The sequence below is a fragment of the Pseudonaja textilis genome, chromosome 16 (genome assembly GCF_049901715.1).
Source record: "Pseudonaja textilis isolate UNSWEBS1 chromosome 16, rPseTex1.2, whole genome shotgun sequence".
NCBI classification, from domain to species: domain Eukaryota; kingdom Metazoa; phylum Chordata; class Lepidosauria; order Squamata; family Elapidae; genus Pseudonaja; species Pseudonaja textilis.
This window is the reverse complement of record NC_142005.1, coordinates 8,170,144-8,179,306: the sequence shown is the minus strand read 5'-3', so window position 1 is coordinate 8,179,306 and position 9,163 is coordinate 8,170,144.

Genomic DNA, 9,163 nt, shown 5'->3' with positions numbered 1-9,163 from the left:
AATGCTGTCAGGGCGAAGAGATTTCTAGTTTCTAGTCCTCAAGGTTTCGACAATTTTAATGCTTTTTTTGAGGGGGGGAGGGGGTTGTAAGCATCCCAGAGTTGCTTTGAAACGAGCCAAAGTGGCAAAATAAATTTCACCCATCATGAATAAATCAACTTGCACAGACCTCCTTCAGTCCTCAGCCCAAATGTTTGGCTAGGGCCAAGCATTATATTTTATGTTGTTTGGTTTGGGTTTTTTTTTTTTGAAAAAAGTATATTGCTTCTTTAAAAAAATTGCAATATTGCCTCCATCTTCAAGGGGGAAAAGAGTCAGCCCTGCTCTTTGGCCGCTGCTGCAAAATCTGGATTTGGCAAGTTGCAAAGCAAATTTAATCTTGTGTTTGCTGAAATCCGGGCAAACAATTCCTGGTTTGCTTAAGGCCGTGTGTGTGTGTGTGTTTGTATGTATTTAAAGCTGTTCCTTTTATAGCGCAGGCTCTTCACCTTGCTGTCATGACAAGTATAACCCAGGAGCTTATTAATAGATAATCAAAGTTGAAAAGGATCTTGTAGGTCATCTAGTCCAACCCCCTGCCCAAGTGGGGTCTCCATATATCCAGGACTAATTCACTGCCTGAATTAAGTTTATAGATAGTCCTGGACATAAGACTGACCGTGCGTGTGTGTGTGTTGTTAAAAGAATCCTACCTGACTTTACAATCTTTTTCACCGTGGTTGTTTAAACAAATTGTTCCCATCCTTAAGTGAGTCACACGGCCATTAAGTCAGTCCAGCACCCCTCACTAACTTGGCTTGTCGGAATGTCTCCAAATGGTGATCGGATGTAACCAACATAAATAGATAACTGTAAATCCATAAAACTAAGTACCTTTAAATATACTGTAGGTAGTCCTTGGCTTACAGCTGTTCATTTAGTGACTGTTTGTCATTTAGTGATGGCTTGGGCGGGGAGGGGGTGGGTCAGACTGGATGGTCCTGCAAGGTCCCTTCTACCTCTGTTAATCTGTTTTATAATAATGGCACCCTAAACAGTGACTTATGGACATTTTTCACACTTAACGACCGTTGCAGCGTGATCCGAATTCAGACTCTCGGCAACTGACTCGTACTTATGACAGTCGCAGGATCCAGGGTCTGTGTGTGTGTCATGTGATCCCCTTCTGCAGCAAGCCAAGTCAACATGGGAAGGCGGATTTGCTTAACGTCCATGTGACTAACTTAACCGCTGTCTCGTTTAGCAATGGAAATTTGGAGCTTAATTGTGGTCGTAGGTCGAGGAGTACTCGTAAATTAATCCACTTAATTGTAAGTGTCTGAACTTTGGGGATGTTACGGCGGTTGTAAACGTGAAAAACGCTCATCGGTCACTTTTTAGAGCGCTGTCGTAAAGCAATCACTAAAACGAACCGTTGTAAGCTGGCTGTGAGTCAGTTGTAAGCTGACTGCGAGGCAGTTGTAAGCCGGCTGCGAGCCAGTTGTAAGCCGGCTGCGAGCCAGGTGTAAGCCCCCGACGTAGCTTCGAACGGTCTTTAAATGGTTGCAAGCCAAAGATTAGCTATAATCCAGCGTGGCCCATCCCAGAAAGCCAGAATGGGAGAAACTGGTTCAATCGTTAGAGACAGTTAATCATATTTAAGGCTTGTTTTGGGAACAAGCATCTCTCTGTGCCAAATGAAAGGATGGAGAGAGTGGGAAAATCTGTTGAAAGACGAATGACATCACAGCCCCCCCAAAAAAGAAAAGGGGATTGTTTGCTTTCTCTCTCACTCGCCTTCAGTGGAATCTTGCAACGTGGAGATTTATTTTAAATTTTATTTCTGGGGAGGAGGCTGCATGATGGCTTCGGGGTTGCAATGCATCCACAAGAACCTATTTGGACGGTTGTAGGTCAGAGTGGTGTTTGACGGATTGTCTGGACTTGTTTGGGGTGTGTGTCTCTGTGTGTGCGCCTGCGTGCGTATTTTGCTTTTTTTTTTTCTTTTTGCTTTTTGAAACAAAAATCAGGATTATGCTGCCACAGCAGGTTTGGGAGCTGGGAGAGGGACCCAGCCAGACAAGTTGTGTTTTTCAGCGGTGGTTTTTGTGGTCCAGCTGGCGAAAAACAAAAGGAGACGAGAAATGGGTCAAACTGTGGGTCATTCATTCTCGTTTTTCATATTTTGGTGTGGGGCTGAGATCTTTCTTTTTATTTTTTTTAAAAGGTTTTATGGGTGCCAAATCGAGGACCAAAATAGAAGGATTTTGGGGGGAACGCGGGTCCTGAACCTGCTTTTTTAAAAAAAACATCCCTCTGAAAAGCAAATAAGAAAGAGGGGAAAAAAAACCCAACTTTGATGAAACTTAAGGATTCACATTAACCGAGGTTAAAATTGTTACAGACACTTCGTTAGTCTTTGGTTTGCTTCAGTACAAACCAGGCCATCCTCGACTTTGGACCACAATAGAGCCCAACATTTATGTCACAAGGTGAGACATGTGTTAACTGAGTTTTGCCTTATTCTACGACCTTCCTGGCCACAGCTGTTAAGTGAATCGCTCCACTTGTTAAATTATGAACACCATTGTTAAGCGAGGAGGGGGTGGGTCAGACTGGATGGCCCCACAAGGTCCCTTCCAACTCTGTTAATCCGTTTTAAAATGGCACCCTAAAAACTGATTTTACATGTCGGAAGGCTGCAAAAGAGGATGGCACAACCCTGGGATAACCGTCGCAAATATGAGTCAGTGGCCAAATGGCCCAATTTTGATCATGTGACCATGGGGATAATGTTACGGTCATATGTGTGAAAAATGGTCCTAAATCCCCTACCATCATAAGTACGAGTCAGTTGCCAAGCATCTGAATTTGCAATACATTTTTTTTAGTTCTTCTTACAATAAATATATCACGGTGTGAACAGTGTGGTTCCGTAGCGTCTTACATTTTGACACAAATACGACAATATTCCTCTCGTTTAATATAGCGGACAATCTTTTAAAATTTGATGTTCATACATATATTTTCTTAAATTATCAATCTTCATTATTCAATATTACAATATTTTATTTTTTGTGTCACTCTCTATATTCTTAACCTTTTACTACCAATTATATATTAATAATTGTAGCAATTACCAGATTATACAATTCTAATAACAATTCACAAATGTACTGTATATTAAATTATAATTTTCCATTGTTTATCCCCTTTTTAATTTCTAAATATGCCATTGTTATATATGTATATAAAATTCTTTCTATTTTGATACAAATACAATAGTATTCATCATATTTACGTTTAACAAGATGCAATTCTAATAATACCGTTATTTTTTATTAAGTTATAGCCTTTCATTATCTTGTACAATACTTCACAACATTGTTTTTGTGTCAATCAAATTCCATATGTCATTCCTTTTCCTACGATAACATGTTAATATTCTTATTTATTACCTTTAGCAGTTATATATAGCTTGACCCCTTCCTCCTCTCTGGGGCTGCCCCTCAAATATTGGAAGACTGCTCTCCTGTCTCCCCTGGTCCTTTTGTTCATTAAAATCAGATTAAAGTCAGATAAACAGAGTTGGAAGGGACCTCGTAGGTCATCTAGTCCAACCCCCCAACCTCAAATATTGGAAGACTGCTATTGTGTTTTTTTACGAGAGATATCCAATTCCTACAACCGTTCATTGAATGTGTTGTGCCTCCAGTCCCCTCATCATCCTGGTTGCTCTTCTCTGCACTTTTTCTAGAGTCTCAACATATTTTTTGTAGTGTGGTGACGAAAACTGGATGCAGTACTCCAGGTGTGGCCTTACTAAGGCTTTACAGAGTGGTATTAGTACGTCCCTTGATTTTGATTGTATCCCTCTGTTAATGCAATTTAGGATTGTGTTGGCTTTTTTGACTGCTGCTACACACCGCTGGCTCCTATTTAACATTCCTTGAGGGCAATGGGAATTATCCTTTGAGTCACCCATACAGTGGCGTGTTTGGGGAAACTGGCAAAAGTTTTTATGGCTTCCTCGAAGATCCGACGTATCAGCAAGCGGAGTTGTGCAAATTCTCCACCGGGAAGGTCAGAACGGAAACGAAAGGAGGAAAAATACGCGAAGAAACAGACCAATTTATTTAAAAAAGAAACAATTCATGAATGATTAACCGTGGGAAAAAAGCAAACCACACCACACAGTCACAATAGCAGGAATCTGGAGGAGAAATTCAATATATTCTACCTTGAGCCAAGTTGGCGAGATCAAACCGAAGGAAAGGAAGTTAAAAAAAAAGAAAGAAAGAAAGAATTGCTCATTTGTTTCTCGCAAAAACACCTCCGTGCTACAAAACACTCATTTTGGAAGGCGATACAACACACACACACACACACACACACAAGCACACAGGGTTACGACTGTTGTGTGCATCCCCAAATTTTCACTGCTAAGTGAGATATTGGCGAAGTGAGGTTTTTTGGGCTCCCTCTTGCAACCTCGCCGGCCATTGTTGTTAAGTAAATCCCTGCAGTTGTTAAAGATAGGAACATGGTCATTAAGCGAACCGGGCTTTGATTTTTACCTGCCAGAGGGTCGTAAAAGGGGATCATGTGAAGCCTGGGAGGACAGTTGTAAATATTCCCGAGTGTCTGAATTTGGATCGCGTGAACACGAGGATGCTGCAACAGTCGTAAGTGTGAAACACATTTTTTTTTCAGTGTGGTTGTAACTTCAGTCACTAAGCGAAAAGACCGGCTGCTGCTTCCCAGCGTGAAAAATTTAAATCTTCTCTTTCAACCTCTTAAAGTTTTATTTTATTTTATTTTTGAAGGAGGGATTGCAATCATCATAGTTGTGGGAGCTACATCCCCCGGAGGCTTTCAAGGAGAAGAGACTGGCCCGCCATCGGTCAGAAATGGGAGTAGGGTCTCCTGCTTGGATGGTGCGGGGGGGTGGGGTTAGACTAGATGACCCACAAGGTCCCTTCCAGCTCCAATATTATTCTGTTATACAGAAGTTGTGGGACCTTCATCTGAAGTTCTTTTTTCCACCACCGGGCTCTGCTTCCAGCAGACCAAACACAACGAAGCTGCGCTGCAAACCCAGCTCTGGGTGTGGTTGTTGTGTGTGTCCCGCACTGGGAGCGACAACGTATAGATGATGCATTTTGGGCTGCCTCCAGTCTGACTTGCCAGGCACTGAACTGGTTCCCAGCCGTGGCCGCCTTGCAAATTCTCACACCCAGGAGGGAATTTTGCACAAGCTTTGTGGCCTGTTTTCCTTGGAAGGGAAGCGATATATATATATATATATAAAAACCATGGAGACTAGTGAAATTGGACATGGCTACTCGAATAAAAAAAAAAACAACTAAGAAAAATCCATGTTGCTTTTAGAATCTGATGATTTGTTTTGGGGTGTCTGTCTATAATCGATCTGCTAAACTGTTAAACAACTCATTCCCTCAACACTGTCCAACTATTTACAAAGTCTGCACTACTATTACTGTTAATCTTCTCATCACTCCTTATCACCCATCTCCTCCCACTTGTGATTGTAGGACTGTAATTTTGTCGCTTGTATCCTTACAATTTATACTGACTGTTTCCTAGTATGATGTGATTGCTTATTTGTACCCTATGACTATTATTATTACGTGTTGTACCTGATGATTCTTGACTCTGGACCAATGTCTCTTTTCTTTTATGCACACTGAGAGCATTTGCACCAAAGACAAATTCCTTGCGTGTCCAATCACACTTGGCCAATAAAAGAATTCTATTATCCTATCCTATCCTATCCTATCCTATCCTATCCTATCCTATCCTATCCTATATTCTATCCTATTCTATATTCTATTCTATTCTATTCTATTCTATTCTATTCTATTCTCTGTTTATTCTATTCTCTGTTTATCTACCTATCTATCATCTATCAATCTATTTGTTAGATAGACAAACTATCTACCTACCTACCTACCTACCTATCCACCTACCAGTCTATTTATCTCTCTAATCTATCTGTTTATCTATTTACCATCTATTTCTCTATCAATCATCATCTATCTGATTGTCTGCCTGCCTGCCTGCCTGCCTATCTATCTATCTATCTATCTCTAAATCTTTATCTCAATCTATCATCTATATATATCATCTATCTATATTTCATCCATATTGTTATCTCATCTATCTATATCTATCATCTATCCTTCTCTATACATAGAATAGAACAGAATAGAATAGAATAGAATAGAATAGAATAGAATACTTTATTGGCCAAGTGTGATTGGACACACAAGGAATTTGTCTTGGTGTAAATACTCTCAGTATGCATAAAAGAAAGATACATTCGTCAAGAATCATAAGGTACAACAATTAATGATAGTTATAGGGTACAATAAGCAATCAAATTATTCTAGGAAACAGTCAATATAAATCATAAAGTTACAAGCGACAAAGTTACAGTCCTACAGTCACAAGTGGGAGGGGATGAGCGATAAGGAGTGATGAGAAGATTAATACTAATAGTAATGCAGACTTTGTAAATAGTTGGACCGTGTTGAGGGAATTGTTTGTTTAGCAGAGTGATGGCATTGGGGAAAGAACTGTCCTTGTGTCTAGTTGTTCTGGTGTGCAATGCTCTATTTATGCCTGTCTATCAATCTATCTAATCTTATTTTTATAGGGTGTTCCTTTATCGATCAAGTGGGTCCATGGAGCCCATGCTTTCGATCCCAGGAAGGATCAGATTTAGAGAACCTAAATCGGGGATGCAATACTCTATCCAGCCACCAGAGGCAGCAAAAGTTAATTCTCCATTTCTCCTGGCTGCCCTCTGTTGGAGAATTGGAGCTGAACAAGGCCAGGGAAGGGAGACAGAAACTCCCCTCTACTGCCTCGTGTGGTGGAATTAAACTTTGCAGCTGAAGGATTTTTTTTTTAAAAAAAACACCATGAATGACACTTGCAAAACTTCGCAAAAAAAGCCCACCCCTGGTTGAGAAAGCATCAAGTTGGATGGGAAAAAGAGAGACCAAATGAATTCCCACCCCTCCTTCCTTCTGAGGCTTAACATCCGATTTTAAACTCCACTCCACTTTCCAAGGCAACCAAGAAATATTTGCTCCTTAAAAAGGCTGCCTGAACTGGGAGAGATTAATGAATCCTCCAGGTTGAAGCGCAGTCTACCTGGAACCACGGGCCTAAAGGACAACGCAAAGAAAACGTAGGATTGCATTGCTGGATTAAATTGTCTCAGCAAATGAGTTTTCAAGGAAGGTGTGGGGTTTTTTTTTTCCCTTTTCTTTTTTTTTTTTCTCGTGTAGCTTTGAAATATGTATTTTTGGGGTGGATTTTTTTTTTCCGACAGCCCAGCCTGGCTGTTTCTTCGCCATCTTCCTCACCACCAGTGAATTTTTTAAACCTTCCAAATTCATTAACATAAAAGTTGTGAAATTCAGGGAGGTGAGAAGTTGGTAATTAATGGGGAAAAAAAAAAAACCAGGCTTGGTGGGAAGAAAAGCATAAATTTCAGAGGTTTTTATTTTTTTCCCTTCTCCTCTTTTTTTAATTCCCTTTCTGACTATTTTAATCCCAGGGCAGGAAAGAGGGAGAAATAATTGATGGTAAGTCCTTGGAAAACAAGAGGTGTTTTGCTTTATTTATTTATTTTCAAAATGTGCTCCTTAATTATAAGAAACTGTGATTTTTTTCCCCCCAAACACACCAAACAAGCAGAAAAGACCAACAAATGGAATAATTCTGTTTTATTTGTATTTATTTTTTTTCATTCTTCAGCTCAGACCTTCCCTTCAAAACAAAAACCCCCCAAAAGCACAAATTGTTCCAAATTGTGGGTTTTTTGCCATCGGGCAGCCTAATGTTTTGCAAAATTGGCGACTTAAAAAAGAGTGGACTTCAACTCCCAGAATTCACCAGGCCGGGGGAATTCTGGGAGTTGAAGTCTACCAATTTTTGTAAAATACAAACAAACCCCAAAACATTGGTGGGGGTTTTTGGGGGGTTGGGGGGAGAATCTTCTTTTTTCTTTGGAAAAATTCCACACCCTGCCTTCCTCTCTTTTCTTCCCGTCTTCAGGACTCCAAAGGTAGACTGCTCCTGTATGAGGAGGTTCGCTTTCCAAGCTAAGATCAAAGGGAAGGTTTTATTCCGCTCTCTTCTTTCTTTGTGTGTGCGCAAAATTTGCTTTTTTTTTGTGTCTGTGTGTGTCTGCCTCGAGCTTGGAGGTTTCGCTTTGCATGGCAAGCACAATGAAAAAAGTGTTTTTGTTCACACACCCGTGAGGATAAATGCTATTAATCTATGTGAGATTGTGGGTGGCGGGAGGGAAAAAATTAATTGCAATAGTGTTTTTTTTTTCTTTCTTTCCCTGGCTCCTTCTTGCGAGCCCTAGAAAATACCCCCTGGTTTACACAAACACACCCCAAAATTCCAGATGATATGATTAATTTGAACAATAATATCAAGAAACTCCAGGAAGGAAACTGCTTTCACACCATCAATTTAATCTGGCATGGATTGATTGATCGATTCGATAAATCATTGCTCATGCTTTCATTCATATCCTTTGTTATTGTTATAAATTAACTCGAGGCAATGAACATATTGAATCCTCTTCCTGCTCCCGTTTTCCCCACAACAACAACCCAGTGAGGTAGGTTGGACTGGGAGGGAGGAACCGGCCCGGAACTAGAACTCACCGTCTCCTGGTGATTGGCCCAAAATCACCCAGCCGGTTTTTATGGCTAAGGCAGGACTAGAACTCACCGTCTCCTGGCGATCGGTCCAAAATTACCCAATTGTCTTTTGTGCCTAAAGCAGGACTAGAACTCACAACTCCTAATTTCTGGTGCTTTTAACCTACCTTAAAATTTGTTTATTTGACATTCAACAACTGGCACGAAAGCAAACTATTAACTTTGTTTTTGATTCGGCCTTGGGCGAAAGGCGTTATGTTATTTTTCATTCCTCCTAAATTCTTTTTTGTTTTTAAAAAAGGATTGAAAAGAGAGAGAGAAAGAAAAATAAGAACCCTTAGCAGATGGGAAAAGGCCTGCCTGCATCCACTGCTTGCAAAGATCGGATTAGCCGATGCGGGTGGGACTTAAGAGCCGGCTTAAAAATATACTTCAGAAAGTTTTGTTTTTATAACCAAATATATAATTAGCCT